General features: G+C 39.9%; 1 protein-coding gene across 1 annotated transcript in view; it reads right to left on the bottom strand.

The window, feature by feature from the left end:
* LOC100010323 (RNA-binding protein 47-like) overlaps positions 1 to 13,063 on the bottom strand; it is a 108,328-nt gene that overhangs the window by 39,264 nt on the left and 56,001 nt on the right. The gene's annotated exons all lie outside the window — the stretch shown is intronic.

Genomic DNA, 13,063 nt, shown 5'->3' with positions numbered 1-13,063 from the left:
CCCTCCACTCTCTCAAAACACTCAGTTGATCTGTTCATCTTTGTTAGCCATCATCCTATATCTTGCCTACTTTTGTGGCCAAACTCCTCGAGGAGGGCATCTACAATAGGTTCCTTAACTTCCTTTCCTCTCCATGTCTTCTTAACACTTTGAAGTCTGGCTTTTGACTCCATTCAACTGCTACTGCTCTCTCCAAAGTTACTAATTGTCAAATCTAAGGGACTCATCTCAAGCCTCACTTCAGATCTCATCAGCATGGTAATTGACTCAGTTTGGGACATTCCTCACTTCCTCAAATCCTGCAAGTTCCTCTCTCCTCTAACTGGAGGGCCAGAAGGCAGAGCACTACAGAAGTCAGCATTTGGACTTGCAACTCAGTCCACTTTCCCTCTGCATTCCTGCATGGTTACAACACCTGGGAACAGGATGCCGCCTTGCTGAGTGCCCTCAGTATCCTCCTTTCTAGCATCTTTTTGGGTGCCATCCTCTTCCATGAGATTAAGCTTTTTAAGGGCAAGGACTGCATTTCTTTCCTTACTGTTATCCCCAGTGGTTAGCAGAGTACCTAACAAATAAATAGAGGATGCTTAATAAATGTTTACTGAATTGTATTGACAGATTGGCCTTTGTGCTGAGAGGAGAGATTTAAATTTAACCATCTATAGCTAAGATTGGTCATTGATCTAAGTTCTGATGTCTTTCAAAATTTTCCTATTCTTTTATGGTATGTTTTTGTGGTCACTGTGTACATTGCATTCCTGGTTCTGTTCACTTCACTCTGCCTCAGTTTACACAAGATTTTCTTAAGTATTTTTCTGAATTCGTCACTTAAAACTAAACTATTCCATTAAATTCAGCATTTGCCTAGTTGATCATTGCATTGACCCATACCTGCTTCTATTTTTTTGCTACCATAAAAAGTACTTTTGTAATTATTTTTTGTATTATTGTGTTCTTGTCCTACTTGGAATGTATGTCCAGCATGGCTGGGTAAAAGGATTATACAACTTAGTGGCTTTCCTACCATACTTAGAAATTGTTTTCTAGAAGAATTTCTTGAAGAGTTATACTGCTTTACCAGTAAGTGTGTTAGTGTGTCTATCCTCCCACAGCCTCTACCATACTTAGCATTTTCTCCTTTTTTTTAAATCACCTTTGCCAACCAGAGGCGATTTTATTTAATTTACATTTCTCTTATTGTTAGTGGTTTGGGATCTTCTTTCCTTTGGCTGTTGATAGTTTGCTTTCTGGTTTTGAAAACTCCATGCTCTTTTGGGGAATATCTCTTGGTTTTAATACTCATATAAATTCCTTATATATCTTGGATATCAGAACTTTATCCAGGTATCAAGTTTTTTTTCCCATTGCACTTGTCTTATTTTAGCCACATTGATTTTGCTCATCCAAAAGTCTCTTGATTTTATGCCATAGAAATGGCATATATCTCTTTTTTATTCCTTATCTCTCAAGATCGTCATTATCCCTGCCATGATCAAGAATTCTCTCCCTTGCCATGGTTGTGAAAATTATCCTCTTTCGTTCTTCTCTGATAATTTTGTAGTATTGCCTTTTTTATTTAGGTCCAATATCCATTTGATGAAAGTAGTAATATATAGTAAAAGACATTGATCTAAACCCAATTTCTACCAAATTGTTTCCCAACAGCTTTTGTTGATGAGGAGCACTTGCTCTGTTATCTGTATGTTGGGGTTCGTTGAACATCAGGTTATTCCAATTTTTTATTTTTATTTTTTAAACCCTCCCCTTCCATCTTCGAATCAATACTGGATATTGGTTCTAAGGCAGAAGAGTGATAAGGGCTAGGCAGTGGGGGCGAAGTGTGACTTGGTATCTGATGAGGGTTACCTCACAGACAGCATGAAGTTATTTAACTTTTGATTTCATTAGTTTAGATGAGGAGGGAGTTTTATAATACTATTTGAGATCTGGTACTCGTAGGCTCCTTTCGTTCCTCCTTTTTGTAAATCATATCCCTTGAAATCCCTAACTCTTGTTCTTCAAGATGAACTTTTAATTATTTTACCCAGTTCTATTAAGTGGTCCCTTCAGAGTTGGAATGGCATACCATCACATCTGTAAATTAATCTAAGAGGCATCATCATTTTATTATATTAGCGAAACCTGGTCATCTTCAGTCATTTAAGGCTGCCTTCATTCTGGTAAAGAGCATATTGCACTTGTCTGCATATACACTCTGAGTACTTCGGGGTAGGTTGCCTCCCAGATATTGCGTGCATTTTGTAGCTATTCTGAATGGAACTGGTTTTTTAAATGTGTTCCTGGGTTTTAAAAAGCAAAATACAGGACAACTGCTGCCGTTTTGGACATACTTTACTGCACAAAATGTGAATGATGTAAAATTCCATTGTGCTTGTTTTCGGCATTTGACTCAGTGGTAGAAAAAATGTTGCCCCTTCCTGGCTCTTTTGCAACCAGGTATCTCCACCATAAATCTTGATCATTCAAGATTCCTTGGAAGATGCAGTAATAAAAAGGACTTGTTTTTCAACGATTACATAATAGGGCGTTTCTATAGTGCATGAGAAATAAAACCCAATTTTATATTCATTAACTACTCTGGGAGGTCGGTGTTATTATCCCCATTTTATAGACGAGGAAACTGAGGTAGACAGAGGTTAAGTTACTTGCTCTAGGTCACAACACTAGTAAGTGTCTGAGGCAGATTTTGAATTGGGGTCTTCTTGACTCCAAGTACAGAAATCTATTCACTATGCCACCTAGCTGCCCAATAATGAACAGACAAGGAAGGCACGAATCAGGATGGTTTATAAATTGCCAAAAATACTCCCCGATGTGACGGAAGAATATTTAACAGTGAAACATAATGAATTCTATTTTGGCCATTCTTAGTTTGAGATGTCCATTATGCCTGTTTTGAGAATGAGACTCTATCTCGGGAGAGAAATTAGGGCTGAACAACTCCTCCCTTTCTTCCCCTCTTTTCTCGCACTTCTCACTAGTTCGTAAATATGTCTGGCCCTTGCTTCCTCTCTTTCCAACAGGAGTATCAGAGGTCTTCCTTAGGCAGTAGAAAAATTGCCTTTGGGGGGGGAAGCTTATTCGGTAGACTCGAGACCAGATGGGTACCCTGTGGGTGCTAGAAGGGCCTCCCTCTAAAATATCCTTTACTTACTTCTTCCCTCTCAACCAGGTAGATCATAAAAGTATTGGTGGGTTCTCTGGTGCGTATCCCTCCAGTGTTCATTTCAGAGGGATTTGGTTGATGGCGGGGGTTGAAAGATTCTTTCTCCTTCCTAGACACCCAATTCTCTCAGCTTATTCCTTAGGAACCCTCATCATTTTCTGGGCTCACTGTTCCCAGGGCAACATGGACCTGATCCCCTTTCAATTGGTCCCCTTTCTGGTCCACTGGCTCTGTTCCCTCTCTCAAGTGCAAGGAGGGTTAAGCCCCATTTCCCAGAAGTCTACCCTAACATGTGACATACTTTGGGTTTTTGACTTGACCAAAGTCACTTGGTCTGTCCTCCTCGGTGCTCCCTTCTTCTCCTGGTACCTGTCTTTCTTCTGAACTTAAGGGACAAGATGTCATGCCAGGCAGTGATTAGCTAAAGGAACTGAGAATGTTTAGACTGAAGAAGAAAAGACTTTGGTGGGGAAGACAATCACTTCAGTTACATCTCAGATACATTGTAGAAGAGGGAAGAAAATTATATATTTGTATCTGGGGGCAAAACTAGAGCCAAGGAGGCAATGAGGTGCTTGGCTTGGAGTCAGGAAGACCTGAGTTCAAATGCAGCATTAGACACTTATTAGCTATGTGATCCCGGGCAAAGCACTTAAACTCTGTCTGCCTCAGCTTCCTCAACCGTAAAATAGGAAAAATACTTTGTGGGTTTGTTGAGAGGTTGGTATGAGATAGTATCTGTACTGTGCCTTTGCACAGTGCTTGGCACATAGTGAGTGCTATATAAATACTTGTTCTGTCCCTTCCCTTCCCTTCTAATGAATGAGGCAGCATTTGGGAGCGGAAAGAGCACTACATTTGAAGGTTGGAGATGTGGGCTGAAATCCTGGCTCCAACCTTGTGTCCTTGAACAAATCATTAACCTCTATGGGCTTCAGTTTCCTCCCCAATAAAGTGAAAAGGTTTGAATAGAAGATATCTGAGGTCCCTTCTGACTCTCAAATCTGATGATAAATGTATCTCCATAACAAATCAAGTGAACAAGTACTTAAGTGGCTCCATGTGCCAGCACTGTGCTACATGTTGGCGATATCAAGAAACTGTGAAAACCAAAACGGGAACAAAAGCCAACAATCCCTGCCCTTGAGGTGCTCCTATTTTAGTGATAAGTTAGAAAGAGAGTGATTTCGGCTCAACATAAGGTATGATCAGAGTTGTGCAAATGTGAAATGGGATGTTTCAGGTGGTAGTGAGTTTTCCATTAATCATCACCTTCAAATACAGGCTCGACAACCACTTGTTGGGAATACTGTAGAGGGGCTACCTACATTGGGTAGCAGTTGGAATAGAAGACCTCTAAGATCCCTTTTTCTTCTCCCTTTCCCCTTCCTCCCCCCCTCCCCCCATCCCACCTTTGGAAGTCTCCCTATACTAGGATTCTGTGATCTGGAAAGAAACACTTGAGTTTTATCTCTTTTAAAAGAATCTCTACTCTGGGATCCTATTTCATGTGCCCAATTCTCTCTGCTCAAGCTCTCTACAAAAGAGCCTCCTGAGCTTGCCTCAAGTCTGGGCACTTGGGTCTTAGATAGTGAGACCTGAGGAAGATGAGCATGAAAGTGCTTTGAACTGTTCCCCCATCCACTCTAGGAACTTTGTCAACTCATCTCCAGCTCCTCTGAAACAGAACCACTTCACAGATAGCCTTGGGGATGCACCAAGAGGAGGGGACTTGTGGGAATTGAGAGGCTCTGGCTCTCAGTGCATTGAGCCAAGACTCTCCCCGTACCTGCCCTTTCAGACCAACTTTTGATCCAAGAAAAATGGGTTCTAGTGTCTGATCCATAAAATAGGCTTCTACAGGTCATCTATTCCCTTTGCCAATCTCCATGAAGCATATGCCGTTGTTCCAGATGAAAGAGGAGTGAGAGCGTGTAGGGTGTTGACATTTCCTTTCTTCTTAAAGATTGCACAGTTTCTTTCACTTCCGTACTCACTCCTGGGTCTCTTAGCAAAACAATATTTCCAAGGTCAATGGGTATATGTATGCAATAATGAAAGAGGTGGGAGTCGAGATAACAGGGTAAGGAAGAATGCTCTGAGCTCACCCAAACCCACTTCCAAATAGCCAGCAAAATGACCTAAAAATGACTTCTGGAGTGGCAGAACCATCAAAAGACAGGTTGAAACAGTGTTCCTACCCATGGCAGCAGGAAAGATTCATCTCAGATGAGTCTAAGGTGGGAGAGCAATGCAGTGCACACAGCACCTAAATGAACCAGCAGCAAAGGGCAGCAGGAGATGTATTCTTAACCAAACAAGGAACAGAAGCAATTACAAAAGATCAAAATAGAGACCTTTGATTACATGAAACTTTTGAAAAAAGATTCTGCACAAAGAACATAAATATATTGGGTATGAGAAGGAAAGTAATCAAGTGGGAAAACTTCTTTGTATCAAAATTCTCAGATGAGCCAGGATATATAGACAACTAACAAACATACCTAAATATAGATCTATATGTATAGGTAGATATAAATGTAAAAGATGAAGAAGTCATTCCCTAATATTCTTCAAAGAATTGCCAACTATTAACAACTAGTTGAAAGTATGTTCTAGATTACTAATAATTCAAGGCAAGGTTTTACTTCAAACTCAGCAAATTGAAAAAGATGACAAAAATAGGGATAGCTAATGTTGGAGGAGTTGTGGGAAGATAGGTACATTAGTATTTGGAGGAGATGTGAATCAGAACCAACCATTTGGGAATATTATTTGGCATTTTTACATGCATACACATATAAATACACACACACACGTGTCCATACTGCTTGACCCAGGGATTCTACCAAGAAGACTATATCCCAAGGAGGTCACTGGTAAGAAGAAAATCCACATATACTAATATGCTGCAAAATTTTGTAGAAGCTCAGCAAAGAAGTGGAAACAAAATAGATGCCCATGGATGGTAGAAAGGGTAGACAACTTGTGCTACACAAATTAATGGAATGTTACTGTCCTATAAAAAATGAGGAATATGATGACTAGAGAAGCATTGAAAGATCTATAGGAACTGATATGGAGTGGTCAACAAAGCTAAGAAAGCAGCATACGCAGTGACTATACCAACATAAACAGAAGGGATAACCACAAAACAACCCAAAGTGAATTTTGCAGAATGACAAAGAAGAAACATGGCTTCAAAGGAGAGATATGAGACGACATCTACCCTCAACTTCTTTGCAGAAGTGGGAGGTCCAAAGAGAATTTGTCTTTCTGGACTGTGAGTATTGCTTGTGAGCGTTCTCTTATTGTTATGGTTGTAGGCTTATAAAGTTGAATTTCCTCAAAGTTTTCAAAATCTGTCTTCAAAAGCCAAAGAAACTAGTTACAGGTCCTAGACGGGCACTGCCCTCTGTCCTTTCTCAGTTATCTAAGATGAGGAGTATAAAGACATTCTCTCTGTAGCCAGTTCCCTGGGGTTGGGATTTACCAAAACTTTGGCTGCTATCTTTAACCTACTGATTGTTTATCTTTTAGCATTTATTATGTACTATGCTTCTTGAGTGGATTGTGATTCCTCCAGATCTTGATCATCATTTTTGTACTATATTCTCTGGACCTCACATTGGGTCTGGATGGGGATAGGCATTAGAGCTGTAGTCCTGGAATAGGAAATTTTATAGATTTCTCACAGGAAATGGGGCCACCTGTTAACTATGCTGTAACTCTAAATTTCCCTTTTGTGATGAAAATAAGTGAGAGTCAGTTTTTGGAAACTCTTGGAGAACCCACTAGGTAAACATTACAATCATGGCACATTCTTCTAATTCACCATGTCTATGATGGTATTTGAACCTGAGTGTTGTTAAAACTCTTCCTCAAAGAGGGCAGCTGGTTGGCTCAGGGGATTGAGAGCCAGGCCTAGAGACAGGAGGTCCTAGGTTCAAATCTGGACTCAGACACTTCCCAGCTGTGTGACCCTGGGCAAGTCACTTGACCCTCATTGCCTAGCCCTTACCGCACTTCTGCCTTGGAATCAGTATTGATTCCAAGGTGGAAGATAAGGGTTTAAAAAAACAACTCTTCCTCAAACTAAATAAGTTATACCTTGAAGAAAGTTATACTTGAGAGAAATTTTTCTTTTTTAAGTTCTCCTCTCCATTTAATTTAATTATTTAGTCTTTATAGAATCTGTTTCCAATTTGATCTACATTCCTGAAAAATCTTTCAGGTCACTTTTGCCCAATTGGCTTTGCCTAAGTAAATATGTATATAGTCAGATCCTTACTTTTCCTGACCAATGGCCACCTTCCTGATTTAACGCCATTTGAGAAGTAATGCAGATGCAGCAAAGAAAATATTGTCACCAGGAATAGTATTACTAGGAAGTGATCCTTTTTGATGCGACTAAGGTACAAGTTCCCCGAAAGGGTAAGAAAGCCCAAACAGATTTCATATCTTCTCATCTTTATCTCATAGTCTTGTGTGGCGTGTTCCTTTGTGGAAGAAAGATCTATAAACTCAAGCCACTACTGAAGGCAGACAAAGATTATAAATCAGGTTTACTTTTCTCCCAAGGACTGAGTTTAAGAGAAATAATTAACCTGTAAGTACTTGCAATCACATCTCCGTCACTCAAACACCTGGGGTTAGGCTCATGAATCTTCTTTTTTAAAACCCTTATATTTCATCTTACAATCAATACTATGTATTGGTTCCAAGGCAGAAGACTGTTGCTGCATCTTTCCTCAAGCATTCGTGACTATGGCTATCCCTTCCTTCGCAAGATTCAATAAACTCATGTAATCAGATTGATTTTCCCTATTCTCCCCCAAAATTATTGGCCCCCAAGTTCTGCAGGTCACTGGAAATTCCCAGTAATTATTTCTGGACCATCAGTCTTTCCTGAGACTTGGTTGCCCCAAAGCAGTTGGCTCTGCATGGTACCTGTTATTATTGTCTCCCCTGTCCTGATTAAGATACCTATTTTTGATACTACTCTGGTAGTTTTGATTATTTTCAGATTTTGATTATATTTTCATTATTATTTTTCGCTGGGGTGAGTGTGGAAAACAAGGCAGCACACTCACACCCAAGAGAAACTAGTGGCTGTAGGAACAGTCCAACACATATGGCACTTGGGGAACCAGCAGCAGCAGGAATAGTCTTGCCCTTGCCCCGTTCCTCTTCAACTCTATAATCTAGTCAGTTTCCACTTATTTCGTGAAGAAATACACTCAATCCAATGAGCCACCTAGCTGTCACCTAAAGTATTCTTAAGTTTTTCTACTGGGTTTCTAATGTATTGGTTCTTTCCATTTTGTCTTCCCTAGTTATTCCATTTTCTATCTTATTATTTGATCCTCCCCTCCCCTGCCCAGGCCTTCTTGTAGTCTTTGTGGCCAGGACATTTTCATAAGGGTTCTACTTTGAAACTATTGTAGAGTTATTTTTTTTCTGAATTTACGATGTGAACATCTCTCGGCCCTAAGATATTTCTTAGTATTTCACATTTTCTTTCATTGCCTCACATTACTAGCCTTAGTGTCTGGTTTGGATACTTATGATTGGCTCAAACTCCACTCCTATATTCTTAGATTGTTGGGGCAGACCCTGATTGATTTTGAGTGTAGTGACTGAAATTAGGTCCTACCTTTTGCAGAAATTATTCTGCCTTGTCTCCTGCTATGGTTTAACCCTAGGCCTCCTTTGATGTTGTACTAGGGCATCCTGGGGCCTTTTTTTGTCTACTGTGGCTGGAACTCAGAGCCTTTGAGGGTTTTCTCCTGCTTCTGTAGGGTTTGAGATTGTCCCTGAGCAGAGTTCTGCTTGAGACCTTTATTCCATTGCCACTGGGCTCTAGGGTTGCCCTGTCTGTGGGACCAGACTGCTTTTGTGTTGTACTTTCCAGCATTCTGATGGGGGGGGTTTGGGGGGGAGGGAGATTGTTGCTTTCATTTGAGAGAATGACAATGAGACCACATACCAAAATTTGTGAGATGCATCAAAATTAGTACCAATAAAACATATATATCACTGGTTAACTTGATTAAAAACAGAAAGAAAAACTAAATTACCAGTATCAAAAGTAAAAAGAGTAATTTCATCACCAATGAAGAAATTAAGGAATTAGAATGGGCAATGATGTAACTACGATATCAATCTTTGCAGATGATTAGAGTATCCAAGGAATTAACTCCATTTTTGAATGCCTTCTTTTGAAAATATTTTATCTTCCCAATTACAGGTAAGAACAATTTTGAACATATGTTTTCTGAAATTATAAGATTCAAATTCTCTTCCTTCCTCCCATTACCCCATGAAACAGTAACAGTTTGTTTCCATTTTGGCCATGCTGTGAGAGAATACTCATATAAAACTCAAACTCCAAAATAAAAATGCACACAAATAAGATAAAGCAGAACACAGTATAATTCTACGTGCATTCAGACTCCAACTTTGCATTTTCTGGAGGTGGGTAGCATTTTTGTCATTAAGTCCCTCAGAATTGTCTTGGATCATTGTATTGCTGAAAGTAGCTAACTCTATCACAGATGATTACCCAAAATACTGCTGTTACTGTGTGCAAAGTTCTCCTGGTTCTGCTCACTTCACCTAGTTTTTTTCTAGAATCATCCTGCTCATCATCTCTTATAGCCCAAAAGTATTCCATCACAGCCATATACCACAGTTTGTTCAGCCATTCCACAGGTGATGGACATCACCTAAATTTCCAGTTCTTTGCCACTACAAAAACAGCTACTATAAACATTTTTGTACAAATGGTATGACTAGATTAAAGGGTATATACAGTTTTATAACCTTTTAGGCATAGTTCCAAATTGTCCTCTGGAATGGTTGAATCACTTCACAACTCTGCCAACAATGTATTAGTGCCCCAATTTTACCACATCTCCTCAAATTTTTATCACTTTCCTTTACTATCTTATTGGCTGATCTGATACATGTGGGATGAATCCTCAGAATTGTTTTAACTTGCATTTCTCTAATCAATAGGGATTTAGAACACTTTTTAAAAATCTTACTATAGGTAGTTTTGATTTCTTCATCTGAAAACTGCTTATTTGTATCCTCTGACCATTTGTCAATTGGGGAATGACTTGTGTGCTTTTGTAACTTTGACTCAGTTCTCTATATGTTTGGGAGGTGAGGCCTTTTGCTGTAAAAAATTTTCCCAACCTTTAACTGTATCCCATAAATTTGCCAGTTTGTTATTTCCATTCTAATCTTGGTTACATTGGTTTTGTTTCTACAAAACCTTTTTGCTCTACATCTTGTTATGTTCTCTATCTCTTAGTTGATTAGAAAATTTTCCCTTCTCCATATATATATCTGCCAGGTAAACTAGTCTATGTCCTCCTAATTTCCTTATGACATCACTCTTTATATCAAAACCATATCCCAATTTTGAACTCATCTTAGTATAGGGCAGAGTTGGTGAGACTTTTTAGAGATCATGTGCCCAAACTACACCTTCAACTGCCTGTGAGCATCCCCCCTTCCCGCCTCCCTCACCATAGCATTATTCCAGACAGCAGAGGGAAGAAGTGCTTGGTATTGGGCAGAGGGGCAGGGCATACAAAAATGTCCTCAGGTACAGTGGAGAGGAGGAATAGAGCAGTATCCTCAGGCATGCTGGAGCACATGTGCCATGTCCATGGTATAGGTATAGGTATAGGTATAGTTATAAGGTATGAAATATTGGGCTATACCCATGATGATGAACCTATGGCATATATGCCAGAGATGGCATGCAGAGACCTCTCTGTGGGCACACATACCGAGGACCCAGTGCACCCGTCCCTGCGGCACAGAGTTTGCCCAAGTTCCTAACTAGAAAGCCAGAGGGAGGGGCAGCTGGGCTGCTCCCCACCCCCTCTACTCAGCCCCTCTGCCCAGCAGGGAATAGGAGTGCTTCCTCCCTCCCCTGGGTGGAGTAAAAGGGGAGGGTCTCAGTGCAGCAGTGAGTGTATGCACAGAGGGCAGCCTGTTGAGTTTGGGACAAAGGTGATTCCTGTGTTGGAGTTGGAGAGGAGGCAGGTTTGAGAGAAGCATAGCTCACAGCAGGCCACATAACTGCAGAGGAGCAGAGTGCAGACTTTGCTGTGCCAGCCCAACTCATGGCACTAGCCCTGCCTTTGTTACCTACTAGAGGCTTATCTGTAAGAATGTCACATAAAACTAATTTTTATATGATTTTTCCTGTTATCTGGATACTTTATTTTTTACATGAAATTTTTTATTTAATTAATTCATTTAGAATATTAGGAAGAACATGACTCACGTTCTTTCACTCTGCCCTGCCCTCCATAGCCAACAAGCAGTTCCACTGGGTTTTACATGTATCATTGATCAAGACCTACTTCTATATTACTAATATTTGCATTAGAGTGATTGCTTAGTGTCTCCATCCCCAATCATGTCCCCATCAACCCATGTGATCAGTTGTTTGTGTTTCTGCTCCCTCAGTTCTTTCTCTGGGTGTGGATAGCATCTTTCTCATAAGCCCCTCAGAATTGTCCTGGGTCATTGCATTGCTACTAGTAGAGAAGTTGATTACATTCTATTTTACCACAGTGTATCAGTCTCTGTGTATAAGGTTCTCCTGGTTCTGCTCCTCTCACTCTGCATCACTTCCTGGAGGTCATTCCAGTTCACATGGAATCCCTCCACTTTATTATTCCTTTGGGCACAATAGTATTCCATCACCATCAGATACCACAATTTGTTTAGCCATTCCCCAATTGAAGGGCTTCCCCTCATTTTCCAATTTTTGGCTACCACAAAGAGCAAGTCTATAAAATTTTTTGTACATGTGTTTTTCCCTATCATCTCTTTGGGGTACAGACCCAGCAGTGCTATGGCTGGGTCAAAGGGTAGATATTCTTTTGTCGCCCTTTGGGCATAGTTCCAAATTGCCCTCCAGAATGGTTGGATCAATTCACAACTCCACCAGCAATGAATTAATGTCCCGACTTTGCCACATCCCCTCCAGCATTCATTAATTACTCTCCTTTGCTGTCATGTTAGTCAACCTGCTAGGTGTGAGGTGGTACCTCATAGTTGTTTTGACTTATATTTCTCAAGAGATTTAGACCACTTTTTTCATGTACTTATTGAGGGTTTTGATGTCTTTATCTGAAAATTGCCTATTCATGTGCCTTGCTCATTTATCAATTGGGAATGGCTTGCTTTTTTGTACAATTGATTTAGTTCCTTATAAATTTGACTAATTAGATAGACCTTTCTCAGAGATTTTTGTTATAAAGATGTTTCCCCCAATTTGTCTTTTCCCTTTAAATTTGGATTGCATTGGCTTTGTTTACACAAACCCTTTTTAATTTAATCAAATAAAAATTATTCATTTTACATTTTGCAATATTTTCTAACTTGCTTGGTCTTAAAATCTTTCCGTTCCCATTAGATCTTACAGGTAAACTATTCTATGTTCAACTAATTTACTTATAATTTCCTTCTTTATATTCAAGTCATTCACCCATTCTATAATTACCTTGGTGTAGGGTGGGAGATGGTGATCTAAACCTAATCTCTCCCATACGGCCTTCCAATTTTCCCAGCAGTTTTTGTCAAATAGTGGATTTTTGTCCCAACGTCTGGCATCTTTGGGTTTATCATAGACTGTCTTGCTGAGGTCACCTACCCCAAGTCTACTCCACTAATCCTCCTTTCTGTCTCTTAACCAGTACCAAATTGTTCTAATGACCACTGCTTTATAGTACAATTTAAGATCTGGGACTGCAAGGCCTCCTTCCTTCGCATTTTTTTTTCATAATTTCCCTGGATATCCTTGATCCTTTGTTCTTCCAAATGAACTTTGTTATAGTTTTTTCT

This window comes from Monodelphis domestica, chromosome X (assembly GCF_027887165.1).
Source record: "Monodelphis domestica isolate mMonDom1 chromosome X, mMonDom1.pri, whole genome shotgun sequence".
Taxonomy (NCBI): Eukaryota; Metazoa; Chordata; class Mammalia; order Didelphimorphia; family Didelphidae; genus Monodelphis; species Monodelphis domestica.
This window is presented reverse-complemented; position numbering and strand designations above follow the sequence as displayed.